The following is a 13,034-nucleotide window of genomic DNA, read 5'->3' as shown; positions in this document are numbered from 1 at the left end:
AATACATTCCAATGTGACAGTTTACCACAAATTAACTTTTCTTGTTTAGTAAATTAATCTGTTGTGGACTATATATCTTGGCTCACCCTAAATAGCACTCACCGACAAAGAGTTGTTCATTTTTAAACAAACATAAAACAAATTGGAAGAGACAAAATATAATATGTACTTTAATTACCTTATCTGCAAATTTATACTGCAGTGCCTCGCCATTAACCCTTTCTTTTACATTTCTGAATTGTACAGCTCTAACTCCCCCCCCCCCCCCCCCCACACACACACACAATTCCTTCTATGGCTGAATCTATATCCACCTTTGCTTTGGTAGAATACAAGACCTTAACACTCATCTGCTGGAGCAGGCTTAGAAGCTGTGAACTCAATTTAAATACAATGCCTGTTTTTCTGATGCTAAACACTGATAAGAGGAGGTGGATCAGACTTCTCCAGACAGCATAGTTATGTAAATAATTTTGCTTATTTTTGAAAATTGTTTTAAAATACTTGGCAGTAATTTTTAAACAATTTTTTTATGCAAACTGTTTTTACTTAATTAGCCATTTTTTTGTAGGATATGCACAGATCTCAACATGTTTTATGGCACTTTAAGGAGGATGCTAGGAATAAAGATATATTGGATTTGGTGCTATCAAACAATACAGATATAATATCAAACATAGAAGTTGAAGTCAAAGAACATTTGGGTAACAGTGATCATAACATGGTCACATTTGAAATCACTTTCCATAAGCAGTGTCTTAAAGGTTTAACCAAGACTTTTAATTTTAAGAAAGCAACATTCAATGATTTAAAGGGATAGGAAAGTCATAATTAAACCTGCATGGTTTAGATAGAGCATTAAATTCACTTCTATTTTCAAATGTGCTTTGTCTCTTGGTATCCCTTGTTGGAAAAGAATACGCACATATCCTACACTAGTGTGAGCTAGTAGCTTATTGGTGCCTGCACACATTTCTCTCTTGTTAATTGGCTACCTAGATGTGTTCAGCTAGCTGCCAGTAGTGCAATGCTGTTCCTTCAGCAAGGATAACAAGAAAATGAAGCAAATTTGATCATAGAAGTAAATTGGAAAGTTGTTTTAAAATTGTTTGTTCTATCCGAATCATGACAATTTTGGGGTTTCCTATCCCTTTAAGGTAATCATTAAATAACATACATTGGGACAAAGTATTCTCTAATAAAACATACAGAGAATAAATGGATAATATTTCAAACTTTGTTAAATAAATATACATATCAACACATACCATATGGTTATAAAAGTAAAATAAATAAATCCAAGCCAATATGGCAAAATAAATATGTGTTAAAAGAAAACAGGAAAAACATACGGCATTTAAATTATTCAAAGAAAATAAATAGTACAAACTCAACATACCAAATATATAAGGAATGTAACAAAGCATGCAAAAAAGCAATTAAATTAGCCAAATTTGAAAATGAAAGATTAATTGCAAAGAATTCTAAGTCAAACCCCAAATGTTTTTTTTTAAATATATAAATGGCAAAAAATCTAAGAAAGACAATATAGGTACATTAAAGTGTGTGGAGGGTAGCTTGATTAACAGTGACCGGAAGAAGGCTGAGGTATTAAACCAATTCTTTTCTTCAGTATACTCAAGAGAGGAACCAATGGAGGATACTTTGGAATAAACTAGAAAATATCTTTAGAGGATATTAGGAAAATACTGGATAATATTAATGTAAATAAAAATCCAGGCCCAGATGGAATACACCCAAGGGTTTTATGGGAATTTAGCACTGTTATAGACAGACTTCTTCTCTTAATTTTTCAAGACTTGTTATCTTCAGGCATAGTACCCCAGGACTGGTTAAAGCCACATAACTCTATAATTCCTGCAATATTTATAGTTACAATTAATGATAGCAATGTAGGTTATGAATAAGTTGCATGCGCAACTACTAACAATGTAAGTTACTTCTACTTGTATTGTACAGTTTAAACAATCCTAGCAAGCTTAAACCAATAATACACATCACTGTTACACCGTATTTCATCATCTTGTCTTGTGGCTCAATTTGAGAAGACATCTGGGCAATCTGACAGGAGAGGGGGGTTTCAGGAATCCACACTGCCAATGCATCCATCGACAGGTCTCAAGTCAGAATGCCCACAGGTAGCCCCATTTATACTGTTATCTTATGCAGAAGTTCTGGCATCAATTCACAGACCCCTGGGACACTCCCTGCAGGTTGGACTAAGGCCGAAAGCATCTGGCCAGTCTGCTTTTAGCCTCACCCAAGCTTATCAGGGGCATTCCTGGGTACTATCCATTACGTCAGTCCTCGACTTATGCCCACACCCTTGTCATATTTCTTTCTTAGCATTATACATGTCTGCTGTATATTTTTAAGCAATTATTTCTGTTTAACATATAATGCACAATAGCTTTATTCATATATATATATCAATGTTAATAATATGGTACTTAGCACACTGCAAATAATATTAATAATAATTAACCCTTTAAAGGTATACTACACCCTAATGTTTTCTTTCATGATTCATTTACAGCATGCAATTTTAAGCAACTTTCTAATTTATTCCTATTATCAATTTATCTTTGTTCTCTTGCTATCTTTATTTGAATTAGCAGGAATGTAGGCGTAAGAGCCGGACCATTTTTGGTTCAGCACCTGGGTAGCGCTTGCTGATTGGTGTCTACATTTAGACACCAATCAGCAAGCGCTACCCAGGTGCTGAACCAAAAATGGGCCGGCTCTTACGCTTACATTCCTGCTTTTTCATATAAAGATAGGAAGAGAACAAAGAAAAATTGATAATAGGAGTAAATTAGAAAGTTGCTTAAAATTGCATGCTCTATCTGAATCATGAAAGAAAAAAATTTAGTGTCCCTTTAACTTCTGAACACACCACACAAATAAGTATTGCTATATCTCATATCTTTCAGCCTACATCTGTTGCAGGGTGTCAGTAAGTGGCCCCCCTTGTCAGAGTTACACCCGTGTTCTGTCTAGGTCTAGCTCCTTATCACTGATGCATATCACTTTTTTTTACCAGTCTAGCGTGACTCAGTGAATTACAGTATCAGCCACTTGCAATAATTTCTATAATGTAGTTTAACTCTGTTAAAGGCACATTCTCTTAAAGACACAGTTGTACAAGTTAAAGCAATAACTGTGCAACCTTTCAACCATTTTTCTTACAGCGAGAGAAGGGTAAAGGGTGTGTTAAGCTGGAAGAGATGGGGAAAGGGTGAGGAAGGCTTGGATATAGATGGGAAGATAAGGTAATTAGGAAGGGGATGCCAAAAATATATATTATATACAGGGGGTTTGTGTGATGGCAGATGTGGGTATTTCCTTGGGTTTGGATTTAGGGGTAAGTTAGGGTGATGGTAAGAGTCACAGGGGAAAACTTACCCATTTTCTTTTACAAAGATATGACGAGTCCACGGATTTCATCCTTGTGGGATATTAACCTCCTGCTAACAGGAAGTGGCAAAGAGCACCACAGCAGAGCTGTGTATATATAGCCCCTCCCTTTCCCTCCACCCTCAGTCATTCTCTTTGCCTGTGTTATACTAGGAAGAGGTGAAGTGAGATGTTAGTTTTAGTTTCTTCAACCAAGAAGTTTTTTATTTTCAAATGGTACCGGTGTGTACTATTTTCCTCAGGGGGATATGGAAGAAGTTTTCTGCCCTGAGGTTGATGATCTTAGCAGACGTAACTAAGATCCACATTGGTTCCCACAGATTGCTGAAGATAGTGTAAGAAATGAAGAACAGCTGCATGCTATAAGCATTGAGGTATGTTCAGTCTTTTTTTCTGAGGAGACCTGTAATATCAGAATGACTGACATTTTTCTTTGCTATAAAAGGGGTTAAAGTGGACCTGGTTTTAAAGGAAAAAGGTGTTACACAAAAAACGTTAAAATAAAGGATTTAAAGTGACATATTGGGTGTTTGTTATTGACACTGGGAGAGGCAGCTTGTTATTTTATTTTTTATTAAGGGCTGCAGCATTATGAGTTTGTGCAGCATTATGAGTTTGTTTTTTGGAACCACTTGGTTTTTTGTTCTAACCGCTTCCTATGCGGTATTTTGGATTTGTTTGTGATCACCCTTAATGGGCGGGGCCTATTTTTCGCGCTCTCCGACGCACAGTACATTTTGGCTCATTAGGCATCAGGCATGAGCTCCGGTTAGGCCTAAAACTTATGCTCTGATGACCGGATCGTGGTAGAGTCGTTTTCAAGTACTTTAAGGACAGGTAGGCAGCTCTGCTGTGGCGAGGTGCAGGGGTCATTTTTTTGAATAAATTGTATTTTTTCACTATAAATGTCCTGATAAGGTTATTTTTTGCCTATTGCTCTTAGGTGCAATAATTTATGGGCACATTAAATATGTGTTGCTAATCAGATTTAGTTATTTAGCTTTTTTAGCAGTTTTGGAAAAATTGTATGCTTTTTTATTTTTTAAAGGCGCAGTACATTTTTTTTGAAAGTGAAAATATTGTTAGTCTATTCAACATGTCTGACATTGAGGATTCTAATTGTTCTATGTGTTTAGAAGCCATTGTGGAACCCCCACTTACATTGTGTACCTCTTGTACTGAAAGGGCCTTACAATGTAAGAAGCATATTTTAAGTAATAAAAGTATGCCTAAGGATGATTCTCAGTCTGAAGGGAATCAGGATATGCCATCTAATTCTCCCCAAGTGTCACAACCTTTAACACCCACACAAGCAACGCCAAGTACTTCTAGTGCGTCTAATGCTTTTACTCTTCAGGAAATGGCTGCAGTTATGTCAACTACTCTTACAGAGGTATCATCCAAATTACCAGTGTTACAGGGTAAACGCAGTAGGTCAGGTATTAATGTAAATACTGAATCCTCTGATGCTTTATTAGCTTTTTCCGATGTTCCCTCATAGTGTTCTGAGTTGGGGGTTAGGGAATTGCTGTCTGAGGGTGAACTTTCAGACCCAGGAAATATATTACCTCAGACAGATTTGGACGTTTATGTCATTTAAATTTTAAGCTTGAACACCTACATCTGTTACTTAGGGAGGTTTTAGCGACTCTGGATGATTGTGAACCTATTATAATACCACCAGAGAAATTGTGTAAGATGGACAAATATTTAGAGGTACCTACTTACACTAATGTTTTTCCGGTTCCTAAAAGAATTTCGGAAATTGTTAAAAAGGAATGGGATAGACCAGGCATACCGTTCTCTCCTCCTACTTTTAAGAAAATGTTTCCCATATCAGACACCATTCGGGACTTGTGGCAAACGGTCCCTAAGGTGGAGGGAGCTATATCTACTTTGGCTAAGTGTACAACTATATCTATTGAGGATAGTTGTGCTTTCAAAGACCCTATGGATAAAAAATTAGAGAGTCTTTTAAAGAAATTATTTATTCATCAAGGTTTTCTTTTACAAACTACGGCTTGCATTGTTCCAGTAACTACTACAGCAGCTTTTTGGTTCGAAGCTCTAGAAGAGTCTCTGAAGGTTGAGACTCCATTAGATGATATTCTGGATAGAATAAAGGCTCTTAAGCTAGCTAATTCTTTTATTACTGATGCTGCTTTTCAAATTGCTAAATTAGCAGCAAAAAATGCAGGTTTTGCCATTCTGGCGCGTTGAGCGTTATGGCTCAAATCTTGGTCTGCTGATGTGTCATCAAAATCTAAGCTTTTGACTATTCCTTTTAAAGGTAAGACCCTATTCGGGCCTGAATTGAAGGAGATCATTTCTGACATTACTGGAGGTAAAGGTCATACCCTACCTCAGGATAAGTCTGTTAAAATGAGGGGTAAACAGAATCATTTTTGTTCCTTTCAAAACTATAAAGGAGGACCCTCTGCTTCTTCTTCCTCCACAAAGCAGGAAGGGAATTTTTCTCAATCTAAGTCAGTCTGGAGACCCAACCAGACTTGGAATAAAGGTAAACAATCCAAGAAGCCCGCTGCTGCTTCCATGACAGCATGAAGGGGTGGCCCTCGATCCGGGACCGGATCTGGTAGGGGGCAGACTTTCTCTCTTTGCTCAGGCTTAGGCAAGAGATGTTCATGATTCCTGGGCACTGGAAATGGTGACCCACGTGTATCAACTAGAATTCAAGGATTTTCTCCCAAGGGGGAGATTTCATCTTTCACGATTATCTGTAGACCAGATAAAGAGAGAGGCGTTCTTACGCTGTGTAAAAGACCTCTATACTATGGAAGTAATTTGTCCTGTTCCAAAGCTGGAACAGGGACAGGGGTTTTACTCAAATCTTTTTGTAATTCCCAAAAAAGAAGGAACTTTCAGACCCATTTTAGATCTCAAGTGTCTGAACAAATTTCCCATCGTTCAAAATGGAGACTATACGAACAATCTTACCAATGATTCAGGAGGGTCAATATATGACTACCATGGACTTGATGGATGCATACCTTCATATCCCTATTCACAAGGATCATCATCGGTTCTTAAGGTTTTCCTTCCTGGACAAACACTATCAGTTCGTGGCTCTTCCTTTCAGTCTTGCCACGGCACCCAGAATTTTCACAAAAGTTCTAGGGTCTCTTTTAGTGGTTCTCAGACCACGAGCATAGCAGTAACGCCTTATCTGGATGACATTTTGATTCAGGCGTCGAATTATCAATTGACAGAATCTCACACGGACATAGTATTGTCTTTCCTGAGATCTCACGGTTGGAAATTGAACATAGAAAAGAGTTCATTAGTTCCACGGACAAGGGTTCCATTCTTGGGGACTTGCCAAGCACTTCAGTCCATTCATCGGCCATCAGTGGCTCAGTGCATGGAAGTCATTGGATTAATGGTAGCGGCAATGGATATAATTCCATTTGCCCGCTTTCATCTCAGACCACTGCAGCTGTGCATGCTCGGACAGTGGAATGGGGATTATGCAAATTTATCTCCTCAGATAAATCTGGATCGAGAGACCAGAGACTCTCTTCTTTGGTGGTTGTCGCCGGATCATCTGTCCCAGGGAATGTGTTTCCACAGGCCAGAATGGGTTATAGTGACGACAGACGCCAGTCTTCTGGGCTGGGGTGCAGTCTGGAATTCCCTGAAGGCTCTGGGTGTTTGGACTCCGGTCGAGTCTCTACTTCCAATCAATATTCTGGAACTGAGAGCAATATTCAATGCGCTTCTGGCGTGGCCTCAGTTGACTTCGGCAAAATTTATCAGGTTCCAGTCGGACAACATCACGACTGTGGCATATATCAATCATCAGGGGGGAACAAAGAGTTCCTTAGTGATGATAGATGTATCCAAGATAATCCGATGGGTGGAGACCCACTCTTGTTATCTGGCGGCAATCTACATCCCAGGAGTAGAAAATTGGGAAGCAGATTTTCTAAGTCGTCAGACTTTTCATCCGGGGCGTGGGAACTCCATCCGGAGGTATTTGCCTCACTGATTCTCAGATGGGGCAGACCAGAGTTGGATCTAATGGCATCTCGACAGAATGCCAAGCTCCCGAGATACGGATCCAGGTCAAGGGATCCACAGGCCGAACTCATAGATGCCTTGGCAGTGCCTTGGAAGTTCAGCCTAGCTTATGTGTTTCCACCATTTCCTCTCCTTCCACGCGTGATTGCTCGAATCAAACAGGAGAGAACTTCAGTAGTCCTGAAAGCGCCTGCGTGGCCACGCAGGACTTGGTATGCGGATCTAGTGGACATGTCCTCTCTTCCACCATGGAAACTTCCTTTAAGACAGGACCTTCTCATTCAAGGTCCTTTCCAACATCCAAATCTAATTTCTCTGCAGCTGACTGTGTGGAGATTGAACGCTTGATTTTATCGAAGCGAGGATTCTCTGATTCGGTCATTGATACAGGCCCGAATGCCTGTCACTAGAAAAATCTATCATAATATATGGCGTAAATATCTTTATTGGTGTAAATCCAAGGGTTACTCATGGAGTAAAACTAAGATTCCTAGGATTCTGTCTTTTCTCCAAGAAGGATTGGAGAAAGGGTTATCAGCAAGTTCTTTAAAGGGACAAATTTCTGCTTTGTCAATTTTGCTTCACAAACGTTTGGCAAATGTGCCGGATGTTCAGTCTTTTTGTCAGGCTTTAACTAGAATTAAGCCTGTATTTAGACCTATTACTCCTAACTGGAGTTTGAATTTAGTTCTTAGAGTTCTTCAGGGGGTTCCGTTTTAACCCATGCATTCCATAGATATTAAATTGTTATCTTGGAAAGTTCTGTTTTTGGTTGCTATTTCTTCTGCTCGAAGAGTTTCTGAGCTTTCAGCGTTACAATGTGATTCGCCTTATCTTATATTTCATTCTGATAAGGTGGTTTTACGTACTAAACCTGGATTTCTTCCTAAGGTTGTTTCAAATAAGAACATTAATCAAGAAATTGTTGTTCCTTCATTGTGTCCTAATCCTTCTTCCAAGAAGGAGCGTCTGTTACATAATCTGGACGTGGTCCGTGCCTTGAAGTTTTACTTACAGGCAACCAAGGATTTCCGTCAATCATCTTCATTATTCATTGTTTATTCTGGAAAGCGTAGGGGTCAGAAAGCTACGGCTACCTCTCTTTCTTTTTGGCTGAGAAGTATCATCCGCTTGCCATATGAGACTGCTGGACAGCAGCCTCCTGAAAGAATTACGGCTCATTCTACTAGGGCTGTGGCTTCCACATGGGCCTTTAAAAACGATGCTTCTGTTGAACAGATTTGTAAGGCTGCGACTTGGTCGTCCCTTCATACTTTTTCCAAATTTTCCAAATTTGATACTTTTGCTTCTTCTGAGGCTATTTTTGGGAGAAAGGTTCTTCAAGCAGTGGTGCCTTCTGTTTAGTTTCCTGTCTTGTCCCTCCCTTTCATCAGTGTCCTTTTTTGCTTTGGTATTAGTATCCCACAACAAAGGATGAAATCCGTGGACTTGTCATATCTTTGTAAAAGAAAAGTAAATTTATGCATACCTGATAAATTAATTTATTTTACGATATGACGAGTCCACGGCCCACCCTGTTCTTTTTAAGACAGATTTATTTATTTTTGGTAAAACTTCAGTCACCTCTGCACCTTTTAGCCTTTCCTTTTCTCTTCCTATACCTTCGGCCGAATGACTGAGGGTGGAGGGGAAGGGAGGGGCTATATATACAGCTCTGCTGTGGTGCTCTTTGCCACTTCCTGTTAGCAGAAGGTTAATATCCCACAAGTAAGGATGAAATCCGTGGACTCGTCATATCGTAAAATAAATTAATTTATCAGGTAAGCATAAATTAACTTTTTTGAGGAAGGTTAGTGTACCGAGCAAGGGGGGAAGTGTCTCTGTGGTGCATCAAAGTTTGTGTGTGTTAGGGATATGGCAGTAGTTGTAGAATCTTAAAGGGACAGTAAACACCAGAATTTTTGTTGTTTTAAAAAGGTAGATAATCCCTTTATAACTAATTACCCAGTTTTCCATAACCAACACAGTTATAATAATATACTTTTTACCTCTGTGATTACCTTGTATCTATGGCTCTGCAAACTGCCCCCTTATTTCAGTTCTTTTGACAGACTTGCATTTTTAGCCAATCAGTGCTGACTCCTAGGAGCTTCACTTGCCTGCGCTCAATGTTATCTATATAAAACACATGAACCAACGACCTCTAGTGGTGAAAAACTGTCAAAATGCTTTCAGATTAGAGTCGGCCTTCAAGGTCTAAGATGTGGATGTTTAGCAGGTGCGTTGCACAGGATTTCTTCCTTGTCCCCGAAGTTTAAAAGTTTTAGGATAACATCCCTCGGAGGGGCCTTAGCTGGTGGGCTTGAATGTAGAGCTCTCTGATCCCTTTTTGTTTTGAACTTCTGGGGAGCAGGGGGTGACTTTGACTGTCCTGAACAAATTCTGGAGATATCCTCCCCTCGGCTGTTGGAAGAATTGATTAGGGAATCCCTCTGATGCACAGGTTGTTGAGGCGGCCTCTATTGTCTAAGTCCTCAATTTTTTTATTGAGTTAATGTATAATCGCCTCTTGTGAGGTTATTCTGAGTTATGTTTATCTTTATTTGAAAATAGTTGATTGTGAAAATATATTAGTCTGGGAATCTTCAGTTTTACTTACAAATATTCCCGTCAGTTGACAGATAATGACATTTCTGAGAAAATGTATTGCATTGATCGTTTTTTTGGGGTTTTTTTTTTTTGTAATATATAGAGGATTTACACAGAACAAAAATCAAACCAGCATTAAAGATACAAGCTTGCAAAAAGATTACAAACATTGCCTAACCAGCATAACTTTACATACTAATCGATAATCCTCATTTTTGTCCCCAATAAACATAAATCAGACCACTCTTGGGTCCTTAGGAATAATATATAGGAAGGCTATAGGGATAATATAGGAGTAACACAAAATTAAGACTATGTAAACAAAGTGTTTTATAATGAATATGTGTTAAATACCAGTACTGAACCAAACTAGTATACTGGAGTTAAAGGGACATGAAACCCAATTTTTTTTCTTTCATGATTCAGATAGAGAATACAATTTTAAACAACTTTAAATTTACTTCTATTATCTAATTTGTTTCATTGTCTTGGTATCATTTGTTGAAGGAGCAGCAATGCACTTATGGTTTCTAACTGAACTCATAGGTGAGCCAATCACAATCGAGATATATATATGCAGCTACCAATCAACAGCTAGAACCTAGGTTCTCTGCTGCTCCTGAACTTCCCTAGATAAACCTTTCAGCAAAGGATAACAAGAGAAGGAAGCACATTAAATAATATAAGTAAATTGGAAAGTTGTTTAAAATTGTATTCTTTATCTGAATTGTGAAAGAAAATGTTTAGGTTTCATGTCCCCTTAAGATAACACCTTGCAAATATAGTTTCTTTCTTCTGTTAAGTGTGATCAGTCCACGGGTCATCATTACTTCTGGGATATTACTCCTCCCCAACAGGAAGTGCAAGAGGATTCACCCAGCAGAGCTGCATATAGCTCCTCCCCTCTACGTCACTCCCAGTCATTCTCTTGCACCCAACGACTAGATAGGATGTGTGAGAGGACTATGGTGATTATACTTAGTTTTATATCTTCAATCAAAAGTTTGTTATTTTAAAATAGCACCGGAGTGTGTTATTATCTCTCTGGCAGAGTTTGAAGAAGAATCTACCAGAGTTTTTGTTATGATTTTAGCCGGAGTAGTTAAGATCATATTGCTGTTTCTCGGCCATCTGAGGAGAGGTAAACTTCAGATCAGGGGACAGCGGGCAGATGAATCTGCATAGAGGTATGTAGCAGTTTTTATTTTCTGACAATGGAATTGATGAGAAAATCCTGCCATACCGATATGTCATGTATGTATACTTTACACTTCAGTATTCTGGGGAATGGTACTTCACTAGAATTACACTGTAAGAAATACATAAAGCTGTTTAATAACTAGAGATTATGTTTAACGTTTTTGCTGGAATGTAAAATCGTTTTCATTTGCTGAGGTACTGAGTGAATAAATGTTTGGGCACTATTTTTCCACTTGGCAGTTGCTTAATCTGTTTTCTGACAGTTTCTGTTCTCCCTCACTGCTGTGTGTGAGGGGGAGGGGCCGTTTTTTGGCGCTTTTACTACGCATCAAATATTTCAGTCAGCAACTCATTGTATTCCCTGCATGATCCGGTTCATCTCTACAGAGCTCAGGGGTCTTCAAAACTTATTTTGAGGGAGGTAATTTCTCTCAGCAGAGCTGTGAGAATTATAGTTTGACTGAGATAAAAAACGTTTATTCTGTAATTTGTTTCCTGCTTTCAGAATTTGTTATCTTTGCTAATGGGATTAAACCTTTGCTAAAGTTGTGTTGTTTACAAGGATTGAGGCTATAACTGTTTCAATTTATTAATTTTCAACTGTCATAGATCTTCTGTGCTTCTTAAAGGCACAGTACGTTTTAATATTATTCTAATTGAATTGTATTTCCAAGTTGCAAGTTTATTTGCTAGTGTGTTAAACATGTCTGATTCAGAGGATGATACCTGTGTCATTTGTTGCAATGCCAAAGTGGAGCCCAATAGAAATTTATGTACTAACTGTATTGATGCTACTTTAAATAAAAGTCAATCTGTACAAATTGAACAAATTTCACCAAACAACGAGGGGAGAGTTATGCCGACTAACTCGCCTCACGTGTCAGTACCTACATCTCCCGCTCAGAGGGAGGTGCGTGATATTGTAGCGCCGAGTACATCTGGGCGGCCATTACAAATCACATTACAGGATATGGCTACTGTTATGACTGAGGTTTTGGCTAAATTACCAGAACTAAGAGGTAAGCGTGATCACTCTGGGGTGAGAACAGAGTGCGCTGATAATATTAGGGCCATGTCAGACACTGCGTCACAGGTGGCAGAACATGAGGACGGAGAACTTCATTCTGTGGGTGACGGTTCTGATCCAAACAGACTGGATTCAGATATTTCAAATTTTAAATTTAAACTGGAAAACCTCCGTGTATTACTAGGGGAGGTGTTAGCGGCTCTGAATGATTGTAACACAGTTGCAATACCAGAGAAAATGTGTAGGTTGGATAAATATTTTGCGGTACCGACGAGTACTGAGGTTTTTCCTATACCTAAGAGACTTACTGAAATTGTTACTAAGGAGTGGGATAGACCCGGTGTGCCGTTCTCACCCCCTCCGATATTTAGAAAAATGTTTCCAATAGACGCCACCACAAGGGACTTATGGCAAACGGTCCCTAAGGTGGAGGGAGCAGTTTCTACCTTAGCTAAGCGTACCACTATCCCGGTGGAGGATAGCTGTGCTTTTTCAGATCCAATGGATAAAAAGTTAGAGGGTTACCTTAAGAAAATGTTTGTTCAACAAGGTTTTATATTGCAACCCCTTGCATGCATTGCGCCGATCACGGCTGCAGCGGCATTCTGGATTGAGTCTCTGGAAGAGAACATTGGTTCAGCTACTCTGGACGACATTACGGACAGGCTTAGAGTCCTTAAACTAGCTAATTCATTCATTTCGGAGGCCGTAGTACATC

The 13,034-nt window shown here is 39.0% G+C and overlaps 1 protein-coding gene across 1 annotated transcript in view; it reads left to right on the top strand.

The window, feature by feature from the left end:
• Window positions 1-13,034, top strand: part of LOC128644195 (gastrula zinc finger protein XlCGF26.1-like) — a 164,567-nt gene that overhangs the window by 27,796 nt on the left and 123,737 nt on the right. The gene's annotated exons all lie outside the window — the stretch shown is intronic.

This window comes from Bombina bombina, unplaced genomic scaffold (genome assembly GCF_027579735.1).
Source record: "Bombina bombina isolate aBomBom1 unplaced genomic scaffold, aBomBom1.pri scaffold_395, whole genome shotgun sequence".
Lineage (NCBI taxonomy): Eukaryota > Metazoa > Chordata > Amphibia > Anura > Bombinatoridae > Bombina > Bombina bombina.
Note: the sequence above shows the minus strand (reverse complement) of the source record. Positions and strands in the feature narration are given on the sequence as shown.